This window comes from Macaca nemestrina, chromosome 9, assembly GCF_043159975.1.
Source record: "Macaca nemestrina isolate mMacNem1 chromosome 9, mMacNem.hap1, whole genome shotgun sequence".
NCBI classification, from domain to species: domain Eukaryota; kingdom Metazoa; phylum Chordata; class Mammalia; order Primates; family Cercopithecidae; genus Macaca; species Macaca nemestrina.
This window is the reverse complement of record NC_092133.1, coordinates 71,273,611-71,289,406: the sequence shown is the minus strand read 5'-3', so window position 1 is coordinate 71,289,406 and position 15,796 is coordinate 71,273,611. Positions and strand designations below refer to the sequence as shown.

Sequence of the window (15,796 nt, the reverse complement as noted above, 5' to 3'; positions counted from 1 at the left end):
TTTGGGCCCCTGGTATATACATCCTGTACAATCCTCTCCCTATGAGCATACACAGGGCCAGGCTTTTAAAGGGGGTCAGAGATTGTAAAGACCAAAAGTGTGTGGGAGATTTTCCAGCTGACATTGAAGCAGCAAAATGCTACGTTGTAGAGAGGGCCATGTGGCAGGGCAGCCTCTGGGAGAAGAGGACCTCAGTCTTACAACCATAAGGCACTGAATTCCACCAACAACCAGTGAGCTAAATGAGACCACATCCCCAGCTGACACTTTGATTTCAGCCTGGTGAGTCCTTGAGCAGAGGACCCAGTTACCTGTGCCTGGACTCAAAGAAACTGTGAGAGGGCCGGGCGCGGTGCCTCACACCCGTAATCCCAGCAATTTAGGAGGCCGAGGCGGGCGGATCACCTGAGGTCGGGAGTTCGAGACTAGCCTGACCAACATGGAGAAACCCCATCTCTACTAAGAATACAAAAAAATTAGCCAGGCATGGTGGCGCATGCCTGTCATTTCAGCTACTCGGGAGGCTGAGGCAGGAAAATCGCTCAAACCTGTGAGGTGGAGGTTGCAGTGAGCCAAGATCGCGCCATTGCTCTCCAGTCTGGGCAACAAGAGTGAAAGTCGGTCTCAAAAAAAAGAAAGAAAGAAAGAAACTGTGAGATAATATACTTGCATTGTTTTAAGCTGCTAACCTGTGGTTATGTGTTACCATGTAATTGAAAACTAATACGGTGAGTCTCTCCAGAGAAGCTGACAGTTCCCATCTAAACATTGTCCAGACATGGAGAAGGCCACTCCTGTTGTGAGACAGGTGTTTGATGCCATGGAAACTGTGCTCACCTAACTCATGGTTTGGATGCCATGCTCACTAACACACACCTGGCTTCCTACACAGATCTGCCTTAAGGGAGATAATGTACTGACCATCCACATGGAGTATCTCAGTCCCTGGAACGTTGACTTTTCAGGTAAATAAATAAATAAATATGCTGGCCTCCTGATTCCATACACCAGTTTCTTCAGCTAGGCTCCCGTAAGTCTACCCCTGAAAGACAGCTCCACCCTTGATATCCACAGAAAATCAAGTTAAAATCTGACAAAGCTAAGAATTAGCCAGACCCTGGACTGTATTAGTCTTACTGCCACAAACAGCAGCTTAAAACAACACTCACTCATGAGCTCACAGCTGAGTGGGTCAGAAATCCAGTCAGGCTCAGCTGGGTTCTCTGCTTAGGGTCTCACAGAGCCAAAAGCAAGGTGTTGGCCAGACTATGCTCTTATCTGTGAGCGCTTAGGAAGAATCCACCTCCAAGCTCGTTTAGGTTGTTAGAATACTTTGGTTCCTAGTGGTTGTATGACTGAGGTCCCTGTTTCTTTGCTGGCTGCCAGCTAGGGATCATGCTCAGTTTCCAGAAGCTACCCACATTGCTTGGCACGTGGTCCCTTTCATCTTCACAGTCAGCATCGAATCCTATTCATGCTTCAGATCACTCTTCCCACCTGCTGGAGAATATGGATTCTAAGGGGCTTGTGTGATTAGATCAACCCCCCTGGATAGTCTCCCTCTGCCGACCAAGGTAATAGAATCATGGTGATATCTCAAACATGCATAGGTTCCACCTGTACTCAAAGGGGAAGGTATAATGCAAAGGGCAGGGTCACCGGGGGTCACTCTCAGGATTCTGCTAACCACACTGGACCATGGCAATCTGACAAGGTAATAAATGCCCCCCAGGGAGAGCTCCTAAAAGAGCCAGTCAGCTTCCTACAGGAGACCTTCATATACCACAATACTGCCAAAATCCCTGTTCGTTTTAAAGCAATTAGGATATTTCCCCGTTGTTTTCCCATATTCTTAGTGCTATACATTGTTCCTTTTTACTTCTTCTGAGCTGGAACCTTATGAATGTATTTTGCCCACTCACAGAAATCAAGTTTCATAAAAATTAAGCAGAAACCATAGACCAAATACTGAACATCTACTAAGTATGAGACAGTATGTCAAGTACTGTGAAATATGAAAATAATATTAACTCTTCTCAAAGGAGTTGATAAGTAATGCAAGCCAAAGTGAAGATAATACAACATGATTAATGATGCCACACTTAATATTAGTCAAAAGGCAAGAATTAATAAAAGATTCACACCAAATTACCACAGTTTTTAATACAGGCCTGATAGCCAGCGTATTCCTACAGATGCCACTGGTAACAGGTAGATATGAAGATCTTTAAAATGTTATCACTACGATTCTAAAATTTTGGGATGTTTAATGTATATATAATGTTTACGTACAAACAAGCAAAAAAAAAAAAAATCGGAGGAAATACACCAAAGTAGTTAGCTATTTGAATAGTCAGTTTACAGGAAATTTTAACTGTATTTTTATTAGTTTTTTAAAACTTTTTCATTTTTTCCCCAGTAAGCATATGGTACTTTTAGAACAAGAAAATATATATCTACAAGCATTTATATTGGGCAAATCATGGTATTTGCCCCAACTAATCTTTCCTTCAAGCCAAAAACTGTCTTGTCCATAGCTCCCCATGCTTTGGAAAGCATGGGCAATTTGGATATGGCACAAAAAAGATCAGGAGAGCCATTCAGACCCAGCTAACTGGAACGTGAACAAGGAAACAAACTTGTTGACAGCAAGACTTAGAGCTGAAAGGATACAGAAGAGCTGAAACTACCAAGAGCCCTGCAAACTGACGGCATGTGAGAACAGAAATGATGAGTAAAGAGGAGCTATGGGGTAGAGAGAAGGACACGAAATAGAGATTGAGGGAGCCAACAGAAGAAAGGAGAGAGCAGACAGGCTATGAGCAGAGGACGCCCAAGACAGAGACAGAAGAGCAGGGATGGACGGTTGGGCAGATGGATGGGTGGGTGGAGGGATGGGTGGACAGCAGGACAGGGAGAGCCAGAGTGAGTATGCAGTCCTCCTAGCACTTCTTTGATTTCTGACAAGTTTTCAGCTCTCTTTTTAACAAATGATTTTCCATTCCTTTCAACCAAAATGAGCCTAACCAAAATGACATTAAAAACGTTACTTCTATAAGACTAAAAATTGAAATAAAAGACAAGTTTTTAAAGATCTTCTAAAAGACAATTTCTTAATTTAGATTTGTTTTTGCTTCTTCAAATCCCAGTTCCTCCCCACAAACTGATGGGAATCTCTGAATTTCTCCATCCCCAGCACTCACAAACAGAACAATCCCAGTCAGAAGAGGATTTGCCTATTAGCGACGCTATCTCCACCAAGACAGCAGCCTTATTAAATTACAACTGTTTGAACAAGGTCAAGCACTCAGAGTTTAATTCAAAGTGTTTCCAGGTATAATGCTGTCAGGTCAACTTAAACAAGCCAACAGAGGCTTGGAGCCTGATTAAATATTAAAACAGAATCTTTCACATCTGTTTTTACCCAAGGATGAAATTACTGTACATCACTTCAATCAGCTCATTAATACACTACACACACATCTTGCCTCAAAGGTTACAGGAATATCAATGCTTCAGAGGCCTGCAGTGAAACCTGCCCACACAGCCAGAAGTGAGGTCACTGCATACTTTACAGAACGTCAATATTTCTTTATAAAATGTGAGAGATAATCAGTTAGACATAGAGACATTTTAAATTAAAGGATGAAAACCTCCACGAAGTTAAGCCAGTTGCTTTTGATCTGAACCGTTTCATCATTCAGTTGGCTTTGATAGGTAACTTGATAGCACACATTGAGCAAAAATTTTGATTCAACAGTAATTATTTTATAAAATGGAGGGTTGTCACATCCAAAGAGAGGGTCATGTTGATTACATTTTTTAACTTACAAAAGCACAAATATAAAATATAAAAGATATTTTAAGTATAAAAGATATTTAAGATTTTATACTTAAAATATCTTTTATATACATAAACATTTCAAAGGACACACACTGAGGACACTCAAGAATATATACTTTCATGGAGAATTAGGTGAATGAGCAATTGAGAATTTTCTGCTTTTAAAACTCCTATAACAAGGAATGACACCTGGACAAACAGTCAAGAATCACTTAGAATAGGTCTCTGTTTAAGCCCACTCCCCCAACATCTGCACTCAGTGAATCATTCTTCAACTGCTTTGTAGCACTATGTGGTAGGCAGTGACGGCTATTAGCTGGGACTGCTATGCACATCTCCCACCCATGCCTCGTCTTCTGGTATATCACCCCCTTTCATCTGGGAACCTCACTAGTCCTTGACAGTTGTCAAACACAGTGCCCTCGCCTCCTAGCCAGTCGAGTGAGCACACTCTTCAAACCACAGTCCTCATGACCTGGGTGACAGTCTAAAGCGTGGGCACATGCCTCCAACAGGCTGCTTCCACACATGCGCTGGGAGAGGAAAGTCTTTAGGGTTGCCCACCTAGCAGAAGGTATGGACAGTCATTTTCCCATCCCCAACGAGACAGCCAACAGGCAAAACGCAAAACCTACTCATAGACAGAGGGAGCAGAGCTCAAGATGTAGAAAAACAGGGCTGACCACATCCTCTGAGCAACTGGAGCCAAATGGGCCCAATCCACCTCTACTTTCTGTTTTGAACATTAGGTGTCTCTAGCTAAGTATGATATGTATTCATTAATAATATATTTTAATACGATATTTTAAATTAGTTCAATATAATAGTTTATATTGACTATTATATTGACTATATTATATTGTCAATATATATTATTATTGTCAATAAGAGTCTATATTATATAGACTATATTATATTGTCAATAATAGTCACTATTATATTGACTATTATATTATATTGACTATAAGGATAATGAATTTTAAATATTTAACACTTGACCAAAAATAATGATGTTAGTATCAATGGTACTTGTGAGGTCTGTTTCATTGCGATACTGCCCTAAAGTCCTTAATTAATGTTTACATTATCTGTGTTTAGGTATGTTAGTAATAAAAAAAATCAGAAAAGGTATTCTGACCCAAAGTACAGATAAAATCACACTTGCTATAAGAATCCTACTGACTTCTCTCTTTTCTGAAGTTTTACAGAACTTACTTAACACTATAGAACACTACGTAGAGATTTTTATCTTGCTCTGCTTTCTTACTGTTTAATGTGTAATTGATTTAAAGGTTTATTAACTGTTTTGCTATGTTAAAAACAATAAAGGTTGCTTAAATATAAGATATTTTAAATTAGTTCAATACAGAGTAGGATGACAAATTTTAACTATTTAACATTTGACCAAAAATAATGATGCTGGTATCAACGTCACTTGTGAGATCTGTTTCATGGTAATACTGCCCCCTAAGGTCACTTACTTACTCAGGAGTAAAGGCCAAATTTACACCCAAAAAAGGGTGATTGTGGAGTAACAAAACATTCAAAACCCAACTTAAACACTGCAGGCTAAGGAAAAATTATTCAAGAACCATTTGTGAGAAGTTGGAGTTCTAAAAATTCATTTAGAGGTCATGTGCGGTGGCTCACACCTGTAATCCCAGCACTTTGAGAGGCTGAGGTGGGTGGATCACCGGAGGTCAGGAGTTTGAGACCAGCCTGGCCAATATGGTGAAACCCCATCTCTACTAAAAAACATACAAAATTAGCCTGGCATGGTGGCAGGCACCTATAATCCCAGCTACTCAGGAGGGTGAGGCACGAGAATCGCCTGAACCCAAGAGGCAGAGATTGCATGAGCTGAGATCATGCCATTGCACTCTAGCCTGACTGACAAGAACAAAACCCTGTCTCAAAAAATAATAATAATAATAATTCATTTAGAATTTTAGAAATAGCAGTTGTTTCCAGGAATACATGAAAAACATTTTATTTCTTTGAATTCATTGATACTATTTCTTTTTTTTTTTTTTTTTGAGACGGAGTCCTGCTCTGCTGCCCAGGCTGGAGTGCAGTGGCGCAATCTCAGCTCACTGCAACCTCCGCCTCTTGGGTTCAAGCAATTCTCTTGCCTCAGCCTCCCAAGTAGCTGAGATTACAGGTGCCCGCCACCATGCCCGGCTATTTTTTTTTTTTTGTATTTTTAGTAGAGACAGGTTTTCACCATGTTGGCCAGGCTGGTTTCGAACTCTTGACCTCAAGTGATTCACCCACCTCAGCCTCCCAAAGTGCGAGGATTACAGGCATGAGCCACCTTGTCCAGCCGGTTGATTCTAAATAAAGGAATGATTCGGGACATGAAACTCAAAGGTTCATTTGCCCTCCCCCCAGCATATGATTACATTTGAAACTGAAGGTTACTATAAGCACAGAACTGTCTTAGCCTTCTTTCTTCTGCTATAGCACAGTAATAGACAGTATTTCAGTAGGAAAACCATGGGACACAGAGCCAGGACACCCAAGTGGAAGTTCTTTCTCTGTCATTGACTGGCCTTATGAAAATAAAACAGACAGTTCAAAACTTATTTTGAACCTGTTCTCTTAACTGCATGAGACTAATGCCCACCTTATGCACTATATAAGACGGCAGTGAACAGGAATTTGAGGCTATGGTGAGCAATGATCAGCCACTGCACTCCAGCCTTGAGTAACAGAGTAAGACCCTATTCCCTAAAAAAAAAAAAAAAAAAAAAAAAAAAAAAGATTAAAAATTTAAAAAGACAGCGGTGAAGACCCACTGAGACAATGTTAGAAAAAACAAAACCAGTGCCATTTGAAAGCAATATACAAATGTAAGTTGCAGTCTCCTGTCTACAGTAAATAAATGAATTTGTGTCATGTGCCATGTAAAAACATGATCTTAGTCATCTTCTAGGAGAAAACAAAGCTCAAAGAGGCTACTCCTAACTTGTGCAAAGTCATAGCACAGGTAGAAGCAGCAGCTCAGTCCAAAGCCCACATCCTTCCCCTCACCACACTGCCTCCAGTAACTGCAGAACAAGGAAGCTGTACTCCTGGACCCACTGAGGATCCGAATCCTAGGTGCTTTTCCCTTTTCATACCAATGCGTTTCACATTTGTTAAAAAGGTAAACATTTTACAATAAACACTTCATTGCTGTTCTTTTTTTTTTTAACCAAAGAAACATGTAGATTTATTGTTGACAAAGAAAAATTCCAGCAAACACATATGAGGGCCTACATGGTGTTTTGCTAAACAAAATAATTGAAAAGTATGTTTGTTATGCTTGCTATGGCTAAAAATCCTAACTTAACATGGCAAAAATAATCTGCAAATGAATTATAGCTAATTGCCTATGGTGCTTTCAAGTTCTAAAGAATGAAACAGCCCCCAAAATTTCCATTTTTAGAGCCACAGATTCCTGTTTATAGATTCCTAGTGTTCATTTACTGAGCGTAAGCAGTTATGAAGACATTTAAATTTTTAATAGTATGTATTTCTTTAAAGAAAAGCTGAAACTTCCTGTTTAGTGATTTAATCACGACACAAGTTGAAAGCATTTAAAAATCAAGTACCTATTGGATGAAGTTCACTGCTAAGATACAGAATAGATGCTGGCCCATCTTTTATATTCTGTAGGATGCAAACTACATGCCTTGCTAGGGGGTAACAGAAAAAAGAAAGTTGCCTGGTAGTGGTGACTTACTGAATTTTCTCTGCCCACAAAGCTTAATGCAGGTAAAATGACTTAGTTAACCAACGGGGCTGAGGGATAAGGGTTGTGCCTACCACTGTGGCCCCCACAGTGGAGAGGGCACTTTCGCCCCCACTCTAGGTCCAGCAGTATGCATTCTTCCCCAGGCAGAAAACAGGTACTCTAGGTGCACAATCAGATTACTTCCAGGACAGACACTTCTTGTCATGTTAGAGTGGGGAGCGGGGGAGAGGAAGGGTGCACAGGGGTGCATACCAGCATTTGCGTCTGTGTCGGGGCTTTTTTCAAGGCTGGAGAAGGATGCAGTGAAACCAGAAGACGGTTAGGCTCAGGATTATAATAAAAGCTTTCAAATACTTACAAAAAGGGCTCTCTGAAATCTTAAACCATCAAATTTAAACACTGGCAGTTAATAAAACACAAAGCTATTTGTTTAACAGAAAATAGAATCCCAATATGGCATAATCTTATACCATACACAAATTCACACTTGAACAAAATAATCAAGTAGAGTAAACCATACTAAATGTAAAGTCAATAAATTCTTTTCTTGATTGTTGACCCCACACACACACCAAAGAAAAGACTATAAGGGATTTAACAGAAGGAAATTAATCATCATAATACTTTGGTTCAATACTGATCTAGGGTGAGATAATTTGGGCATTAGTACAGTTTACGTGAAATAAGATTTAAAGCAGCACATTTAAAAGAAGCAGAATTCATTAAACAACCTCTCAAAAGGATCATTTCCTCTAATTATTGCTTTTATAACAGAAGACAAAGGCAACCCAATGTAAGTTCATAAAATCTACAATTAGCTGCCAAAATCTTAGCAGATAAAATTAGAAGAGAAAGCATATTTGGAAGCACAATTGGTAAAAAGTTCTGTTATCTTATTTCTAAAAAGGCATTTGCTCTTTCTACCCATAATCATTTAAAGTACACAAATAGGCCGGGTGTGGTGGCTCACGCCAGTAATCCCAGCACTTTGGGAGGTCAAGGCAGGTGGATCACTTGAGGCCAGCAGTCTGAGACCAGCCTGGCCAACACGATGAGACCCTGTCTCTATTAAAATACAAAAATTAGCTGGGTGTGGTGGTGCGTGCTGTAGTCCCAGCTACTCAGGAGGCTAAGGCAGGAATATCGCTTGAACCCAGGAGGCGGGGGTTGCAGTAAGCCAAGATCGCGTGCCACAGTACTCCAGCCTGGGTGATGGAGTAAGACCCCCATCTCAAAAATAAATAAATAAATAAATTTATTAATTAATTAAAAACTAAAGTACACAAATATTATGGACTAGATATTATGGTAGGCCCATGACAACAGAGGAATAAAAAGGCAAAGCTAAGCTAGGTGATCTAGCAGCATACAGTCCTAGAGAGAGGGGGTTTATAAAAGTCCTCACAATACTTCCAGACAAGTGTGCTAACCTGGGCTGTACCTAAGAAGCTATAGGAGAGAAAAGCAGCTGACTGGCTGACTAGAACATTTTCATATCTGGGCTGAGTCTTCAAAGGAAAAGAAAAAGAAGGAGTCTGAAAAACAAGGTTAAACAAGAGGGAAAGGTACATATCCCATATTCCAGGCAAAAACAACAACAACAAAAAAGCAGTGTGTGAAAGGATACAGAGTTAGAATATTTTTTAGGGAATCTTTGGACAGAGGAAGGGGATAAGAGGGAGTCATGCTGGGGAAGGTAAAGCTGGAAAGATTGATAGGAACAAGATTAAGGGCCAGGCGTGGTGGCTCATGCCTATAATCCCAGCACTCGAATCCCAAGAGTTCGAGACCAGCCTGGCCAACATACTGAAACTTCATCTTTACTAAAAATACAAAAATTAGCCAGGCATGGTAGCTCACACCTGTAGTCCCAGTTACTCGGGTGGCTGAGGCACGAGAATCACTTGAACCTGGGAGGTGGAGGTTGTAGTGAGCTGAGATCACACCACTGCACTCCAGGCTGCCTGGGCCACAGAGAGTCTGTCTCAAAAAAAAATAAGGAATAAGATTAAGAAGAAGAGTGTTTCGGTCAAACTGTGGAATTAATTCAAGCTTTTTATGCCTTACTCATAGGGCCTATTGGGAAGATATTTAAGACCTGATCAAAATCTGTCATATTATTTCCTAAACTTTTCAGTAGTACACAATTGATGTTTTAACCATAATAATAATAATAATAATATGATTAAAGGGTAAAGTGAAAAGGCAACTTATGAATGGGAGAAAATATTTTCAACCAAATATCTGATAAGGCATTGATACCCAGAATATATAAATAACTCCTACAAATCAAAAACAACAACAAACTAATCCAATTAAAAAATAGGCAAAGCACTTGAAAAGACATTTCTCCAAAGAAGATATACAAATGGCAAATGGCCAAGAAGCACATAAAAAGATGTCCAACATCACTAATCATTAGGGAAATGCAAATCAAAACCATAATGAAATATCACCTTGGACCCATTAGGATGGCAAAAAAAAAAAAAAAAAAAAAAAAAAAAAACAAGTATTGATAAGGATATGAAGCAATGGTAACCTCTGTGCACTGCTGGTGGGAATGTAAAATGCCATAGCTGTTATAAAGAACAGTTTGGCGGCTTCTCAAAGAATTAAAAGCAGAATGATGATCCAGCAATCCCCTTCTGGGTATATAGCCAAAAGGATCTCAAGGAGATTTATGCTTATCCATGTTCACTGTAGTAGTGTTCACAGGAGCTGAAAGGCAGAAGTGCCCTAAATGTCCACCAACAGACAACTAGATAAAGCGAATGTGGTCTATCCATACAATGGAATATTATTCAGCCTTAAAAAGAAGGAAATCTTGTCACATGCTACAACATGCATGAACCTTGAGGACATTAAGCAAAATAAACCATTAAGAAAAAGACAAATACTGCATTATTCCACTGATGTGAGTTGTTGAAAGTAATCAAACTCTTAGCAACAAAAAGTAGAATGGTGGTTGGTAGAGGCTGGCAGGAGCAGGGAATCAGGAGTTGCTTCCTGGGTACAGAGTTTCGGTTTTACAAGATAAAAAACCTCTAAAGATCTGTTGCACTAACTGTTGCATATAGTTAATGTTACTGTACTACACACTTAAAAATGGTTAATATGGTAAATTTAATGTTATGTGTTTTCTTTAACCATAATAAACAAACAAACCAAAAACAACAACATGGCCGGACACGGTGGCTCATGCCTATAATCCCAGCACTTTGGGAAGCCGAGGCGGGTGGATCACTTGAGGTCAGGAGTTTGAGATCAGCTAGTCAACATGGTAAAACCCCGTCTATAATAAAAATACAAAAATTAGCTGGGTGTGGTAGTGCATGCCTGTAGTTCCAGCTACTCGGGAGGCTGAGGCAGGAGAATGGCTTGAACTCGGGAGGCAGAGGTTGCAATGAGCCGAGATCGTGCCATTGCACTACAGCCTGGGCGACAGAGGGAGACTCCATCTTAAGGGGGGAAAAAAAGAGAGAAAAATATGATTAAAGGCTACAAAGTTTCAGGCCAATTCATAAGGGGTCCCTAATGCCAATATGGAGACGTGACCTTTATTATTAGCTGTATGTTACGTCAGCAAATTTAGTGTTCAAGCTGTAGTAAAATTTCAAATTTCTCAGCCAACACAGTAATTGCTGGCAAGTTGTATGCTTGAAACCTGCAGAGTATAAATAAGGGATAGTATGCTAAATTCTAAAATCCACTCCAGTCTACTGGGGTTGAGATCGTTGATTGATTTTGCCATCATGGAAGGCTGTTTCAGGATTTAGTAACATCAAAACCACGAATTTTGGCTGGGCATGGTGGCTCATACCTATAATCCCAGCATTTTGGGAGGCCAAGGTGGGCAGATCACCTGAGATCAGGAGTTCGAGACTAGCCCGGCCAATATGGTGAAACTCCGTCTCTATTAAAAATACAAAAATTAGCCAGGCGTTGGTGATGCATGCCTGTAATCCCAGCTACTCGGGAGGCTGAGGCAGGAGAATCGCTTGACCCCAGGAGATGGAGGTTGCAGTGAGCTGAGATTGCATCATCGCACTCCAGCCCAGGCGACAAGAGTGAAACTCTATCTCAAAAAAAAAAAACAACAAAACACTAATTTCTAGCCAGTGTTTTAAAAAGAAAATATTATCTTAAATAAAGCCAAACTTTCAGTTATTAAAAAGTCTAGTCTAAATCCAAACTCATTTTATCTAATGTCAAGCTTTTCCCCTAAGAACAGCAGTGAGGAAAAAGAGAGGGTTCCAAGGAATGAAAGGGGGTAAGTGTGAGGAAAGCAAAAGGTCTACCCACTTGTCTGTGATCTGGTCCTGCAGCCTGTAAAATATCTTCCACCATTTGCAGGAGTCCACATAACAGCTCTCTCTAGTGAGACCCCTTTGCTGGGACCTCCATGTTGTCTGATGCAGGCAACGGGTGCCCTTTGACTCAGCTCTCAGGCTCCTCTCAGCTCCTGCCCCTGAGGAGCTCTTCACCCACGACCTCTTTCTGCTGGGGGCCTAGCCCTGGGAGGCAGCCTTCACAGGCAGGACAAGTCTTTCAAAAAGACTTGGGCCAGCTGTCCTCCATGCAGACCACCAGGCCCACAGGAAATGTCAAGCATTTTTGCTGCCCTCTCTCCATACACTGTCCCCAGGGGCAGCTCCAGCCACATGGGGGGCTTTCAGATGAGAGGAAGATACCTGTCTCTGTATTCACAGACATCCCCAAACTCCAGGAAAGCCACACCACACTCACTCAAGATCGCTTTCTCAGGAGTCCATTCTAATCCCACAGCGGCACCTGGCTGGTACCTCTGTGCAGCTCGAGAAGATGTCAATACCCTCTTGCATTCAACCCTAATCTCTGAGTTATTCTCTTGAGGTCTTTCTCTAATGACTGGGGTAGGACAGAGAGAGGAGGAACCCCCACCTCCCCCAGGAAAGAGCTCCCTACCCCTAAGAGTTCCTTGCAAGGAACTGACTTATACTCTTCTCTTACACAGGCCGATTATGCTATGGGGGGTATAGCAGCTACTATGTGCACAAAAGGTGGTTAGAGGTATCGGTGCGAAATGTACAACAGTAAAGGCTAAGTCCATCTATACTAACACTGATGTGTGCAACCAGGACTATCCAGGAAGAAAATCTTGATAATTTTAGTAAGTCCAGTGCCACTACTGTCACTGCCTTTATTTTGGAGACAGGGTCTCTCTTTGTCCCCCAGGCTGCAGTGCAGTGGGGCAAACATAGCTCATTGCAACCTCAAACTTCTAGGCTCAAGGGATCTTCCTACCTCAGCCTCCCGAGTAGCTGGGACTACAGGTGCACACAAATTAGCCATGCCTGGCTAATCTGTTTACTTTGTGTAGAGACTGGGTCTTGCTTTTATGCCCAGGCTTGTCTCGAACTCCTGGGCTCAAGTGATCCTCCTTCCTTGTCCTCCCAAAGTGCTGGGATTACAGGCGTGAGCCACCACACTCGGCCTGTCCCTGCATTTTCTAACACTCTGTTCAGATTCAAACTCCAGGTGGAAGCAGTCAACAGGCTAAGCTTAAGAAGCATGTCCACCCCTGCAGTTCCTAGGAGGCAAGAACAGAAAATGCTCATTTGATCTCTGCTGGCTTCCACAGCAAAAGGTAGAACCTACCAGGACTCATCATTGGGCAACCTAGAGCGGACAGCAGATGTCCATTACAGACATTCCCTATCTGCTTCCTTAAAGAACTCAGAATATCTGTCAAAACAACACTGGCAATGATATACAATGTTAATTCTGTCAGTCTACATTACATGCCAATATTGTTCCAACTAAAAAATAATTTATAAACGCACAGCTCTGATCACTACCACAATCTGCCATCATCAGTCAGAGTCAACAAAAAATGAAAGCTCCCAGAAGAGCTAAAATCCTTAATGCAAGGCTGATGACAAAGACGGCAGGAGATTATTTAATTTTTTAATGTCGGATCATGTTAACTGCCATGCTTAAATTTGCAAATTGTTGCTTGTTAAAATATCCATTTACTAAAATGATAAATAATACATGTTGTGACACATTAGTGAAACTGTTATTTTTTAAAGCATCACAGACACAGATGAATTACCATTTCAGTGCAAACCCTTGTACCATTTAGGGAAAAACAAGAGGCTCTGTTAAGTTACATCGTGGCAGAAAAATCAAGAGTTGCCACCACATTTCCCTACCCCAAAATGACCCTCCACATTTCAGATTCTTAAGGTCAGCTCAGCAAGGCATGTGCAGAGCCAAAAACCAGAGCCCAGAAAGTTGACTGAAGGCTTCCTGCCAAAGGCAGCCCTTGCAGTAGCAGCACCAGCTAACATCAAGGTCGAGCTGGCAATGGAAAGGTGGCCAGGTTTAAAAGAAATGCTGTCAGGAATTGCCAGGAATAAAGAAGCCATTCCAAATTGCACTATAGCAAAGGAAACAAGGATCACAGCTTTCCCCAAACAATGTTCATCCATTTCATCCCCTAGCTCAGTAAACCTCTCATGTTCAATTTTACCTCTTATATATATAGAGCTCAGCTCTTTGCTTTTATTGAATGGGGATACATACCGGAATCTCCTTTGAAAGATAAATGGTTATTTGCAAATGCTGAAAGGCAGAGAGTAAAAACAAATTTTGTAACACAAATATAATTTTGAAATTCAACCATTTATATGCCAAAAAAAAAAAAAACCCAAACTGTGTTCTATCTACCTTTAACTCAAGATTTGAACATATATCATAAAATCCTTAGAAAATAAAGTGACTGTATTTTAAAAATCAAACCCATGATGGTACAAAAAAATACTTGGTAACCAAAAGATTAAATGTAAAACATGAGCTCACTGACTCGAGGTCAAATTTCTAAATTCGGCATTCTCAGCTCTTCATGGTCTGTCCCTAACCTACCTTTTTCTATTTTACTTCCTACAGCTTCCCTTTAACAGATGTGTCCTCCGAGAAAACTGTACTACTCAGTTCCTCACATTCTCCCGTGTGCATTTCTGCTTGTTTTGAGACGGAATCTCGCTCTGTCACTCAGGATGGAGTGCAGTGGCCTGGCTAATTTTTTGTATTATTAGTACAGACAGGATTTTGCCATGTTGGCCAGGCTGGTCTCAAACTCCTAGCCTCAAGTGACCCGCCTGCCTCAGCCTCCCAAAGTGATGGGATTACAAGTGTAAGCCACCATGCCCGGCCTCCTGTATGCATTTGTAAGTGGTGGGCCCACATCCCTTTCCTTCTGAATATCTCCTTAAAAATTACATGTCCAGGCCAGCTCACTTGAGGTCACGAGTTCAAGACTAGCCTGGCAACATGGTGAAACCCCATCTCTATTAAAAACACAAAATCAGCCAGGCGGCTGGCATGTGCCTGTAGTCCCAGCTACTGGGGGAGGCTGAGGTAGGAGAATCACTTGAACCTGGGAGGCAGAGGTTGTGGTGAGCCAAGATTGCACCACTGCACTCCAGCCTGGGCGACAGAGTAAGACTCTCTCTTTAAAAAAAAAAAAAAAAAAAATCACACGTCCAAATTCTCCGTTTCCTACAGTGACCAGCTCAAATGGCATCTTGGCTGAGTGTGCTCTCCTTCTTCTGCCTCCCACAGCCCTGGCAATGAGCTACACTCCATACACCTTATCCCTTCTTGAAGAGTAATCTTTGGTCAAAAAGCCACTACTGAACTGTGAGTTCATCTTCACAACACAGCTCTTACTTATGGAGAGACACTCACACTATGCCCTGTTGACACAGGATCCAAGCAGAGCCTGCCTCCAACCTATGGCAGGTCATCTCCTGCCTGACTTGTGTAAATTCCTCAGATTTAAAAGCCCATTTACTCCTTTGGCTCTTTCCCACTAGGGCTTAGCTCTCTCCCAAAACAATGAATTTTTCTTTCAAAGACACTGAATAAGGCTCCTTGATTTGATCTATTTTCTGCCTCCCATCCACTGAGCCTCGCTCCAAGGTACGCCCAGTCCAGTATAAAAAGTCCGGCACCACCTCGCAGGGTGAGAATTTCAACCTCTTTACACAGATGCAAAGGTTCCCACGAGGCAACTGGCCCTGGGTTCTGGAGTTTGGCTCCTCCCTTGTCTTGGACCTCAGTTCTCAATTCTCTCCCACTGAATCTTCACAGCTACTTAACTTCTTAATGAAGCTGAAAGCTCTATCAACCATCCAGGCCTTAAAGTTCTCAAAGCTTAATATCAAGCA

General features: G+C 41.4%; 1 protein-coding gene across 14 annotated transcripts in view; it reads right to left on the bottom strand.

Annotated features, from left to right (window-relative positions):
• The window catches only part of LOC105465996 (lysine acetyltransferase 6B), a 205,506-nt gene that overhangs the window by 121,694 nt on the left and 68,016 nt on the right, over positions 1 to 15,796 (bottom strand). The window contains exon 2 of one of the 14 annotated variants that reach the window (XM_071069765.1): positions 14,151 to 14,189. The exons of the other annotated variants lie outside the window; for them this stretch is intronic. The gene's annotated coding sequence lies outside the window, so the exon portion shown is untranslated. The remainder of the gene's footprint in view (positions 1 to 14,150; positions 14,190 to 15,796) is intronic. 14 annotated transcript variants of the gene reach the window in all.